The sequence below is a fragment of the Octodon degus genome, unplaced genomic scaffold (genome assembly GCF_000260255.1).
Source record: "Octodon degus isolate 3935 unplaced genomic scaffold, OctDeg1.0 scaffold00395, whole genome shotgun sequence".
Lineage (NCBI taxonomy): Eukaryota > Metazoa > Chordata > Mammalia > Rodentia > Octodontidae > Octodon > Octodon degus.
The window spans coordinates 385681-388315 of record NW_004524971.1 but is presented as its reverse complement, the minus strand read 5'-3'; the positions used below and the strand labels follow the sequence as shown (position 1 = coordinate 388315).

General features: G+C 37.2%; 1 pseudogene; it reads right to left on the bottom strand.

Annotated features, from left to right (window-relative positions):
- Positions 1–1350: 1350 nt before the first annotated feature.
- Positions 1351–2430, bottom strand: LOC101575709 (annotated as a pseudogene).
- Between the last annotated feature and the right edge of the window lie 205 nt (positions 2431–2635).

The window sequence follows — 2635 nt, the reverse complement described above, 5'->3', positions numbered from 1 at the left end:
GAATAGAAACTTAAGAAAACGGCTGACACTATTATAAAACAGTTAATGGCCTCCCACAGTAACTAATTTCTCTTCCAGAAGATTTTGTGTTTTTGTCTCAATATTTAAATCTTTGATCCATTTTGACTATAGCTTTGTGCATGATGATAGACATGGGTCTATTTTAAGCCTTCAGTATTTGGAAAGCCAGTATTTGCAGCACCACTTATTATTAAAGAGGTTATTTTTCTTCTAATGAACATGTTTGTCCCTTTTGTCCAAGATAAGGTGGCTAAGTGTGTTTGTAGTCGTGTCTACATCTTCTAATCTATTCCATTGATCCTCAGGTCTGTTTGTTTTTGTTTTTTGGTTTTTTTTTTGCCAGTACCATGCTAATTTTATCACAGTAGCTTTGTAGTGAAATTTTAAGTTGGGAATTGTGATACTTTCTTCCTTACATTTGTTATCCAGGATTGCTTTTGCTATTCTAGGTCTCTCCTGGTTCCAGACGAATTTTAGGAATGTATTTTCTAGATCTGTGAGGTATACTAATAGTATTTTAATCAGGATGGCACTGAATCTGTGTAACAATTTTGGGAGTATGACCATTTTCACAATGTTGGTTCTTCCTATACAGGAGAAAGGAATATTTTTTCTTTTTCTAAAATCCTCTTCAAACACTTTTATTCAGAGTAGAATAATTGTCACTATATAAATCTTTTACTTCCTTTGTAAGATTGATTCCAAGTATTTCATTTTGGGGGATGTTCTTGTGAAAGTCATCATTTCTTTTTTTTTTTTTGAAAGTCATCATTTCTGTAATTTCTATCTTAGTGCATTCATTGTTTGTGTATTGAAATACTATTGATTTTTTTATGGTTGCTTTGTATCTTGCTATGCTACTGAATTTGGTTATTAAATCTACAAATGTCTTGGTGGAGTTTTTGGGGTTTTCTATGTAGAGTATTATGTCATCTGCAAATAATGATAATTTCATTTCTTCATTTCCAATCTTATTCCTTTTATTTCTTTCTCTCATGTAATTGCTCTGACTAGTGTTTCCAGAACTATATTGATTAAGAGTGGTGACAGTAGGCATCTTTGTCTTGTTCCTGATTTTAAAGTGAAGGCCTTCAGGTTTTTTTTTTTCACCCATTTATTATGATGTTGGTGTTGGTTTTTATCAGGTTGAGGTAAAGATCATCTTTTCTGATTTTATGGAATTTTTTATCATGAATGAGTATTGGGCTTTGTCAAAAGCTTTTTCTGCATCTATTGAGATAATCACGTGATTTCTTTTCTTTGGCTCTGTTGATGTGGCATATTTTTTAAAATTGATTCCTTTATTTTCCAATCAGCCATAGTTTGGACTTAGGATTTTATTCCCTTTTTACATAATGATTGTTCTCCAGAGAATGCAATGAATCTACCTCCAGCTTCATCCTCTTCAGCTTTTTTGAAGAGTAGACGTGAATTTCTTTTCTTTTCTCTTTCTTTCTTTCTTTCTTTCTTTCTTTCTTTCTTTCTTTCTTTCTTTCTTTCTTTCTGGTACTGGGGATTAAACTCAGGACCTTGCACTTGCCAGGCAAGCACTTATTCTACTGAGCTATCTCCCTAACCCCTGGACATGAATTTCTGATGAAAGTGATCTTACCAAGTTTAAATTCATAATTAGGAATTCCACTTTTAGTGTCTGCAGGATTGACGAGGGAGGGACTAGATTCAATCCCCCCACCTTTTTTTTTTCCATCCAGCCTATTCCCAGAACCTGAGAAGGCACAGAAGCCCAGCTCATCAGCATAGCCACTGTGGGTAGCATCACTTTCTGTTGACTTCTAGTGTTGGACTTGTCTTTCAGGTTCTTTGTAACCCAGAGGAGCATCAAAGTCCATGTTCATGTCACACTCAATGATGGGCACAGCCTTGTCAGGTTTGGTTTCCATTGCCTGTAATTCATAGATCTCATTGTAGTTGATGGTGATCACATCCCCGGTGGTCAGACAGGCAAAGTTTCTTAATGCATTTTCTAATACTCCTTTGGAGTTGGTGATGTCCGGGGATCAGGGTTCTAAGGCTGGAATTTGGGTATGTGACCATTTGCAGGTTGACACTCTCCACCTGAATCAACCCCCCTTCTTTCAACAGCAAATTCTGCATCATCCAGTATGGGAAGTAGCAGATGCTCTCATCAGCCACAAATTGAAGCATACCGCAGTGTGTCATGTGGTCAGAATTCTTATTGGTCAGTTTTAACAGCATAGGATAGGTAATGTTCAGTCAGCTGAGTTGACCGAGGGCTGATGGTGGCATAATTATCTTCCCACCTTTCTCCATATCTGACCTGTCATTAGGCCCTGTGAGCATGGACACAGAGAAGCAATGGTGTTGTGTGGAGAAGTGGTTCTGGGAGATTTGGGGAATTGGGTGGTGGAACAGGTTGAAAGAGAACATTATGGACACAACTTCACAGATGCCGCTTCTCTCAGGGACATTAGGATAGGAACCCTGGGGAGCTCTCCACACTACTTCTTTTTATCAATATCTTCCTTAGAAGCAGTTAGAAATTCTTTTACTGCAGTGTGTTTTTCAGATTGGGTTTCCTGCTTATGTTTCTGTAGCTGCTTCTTTACTTCATCTACTACGAGTTCTGAGAGTT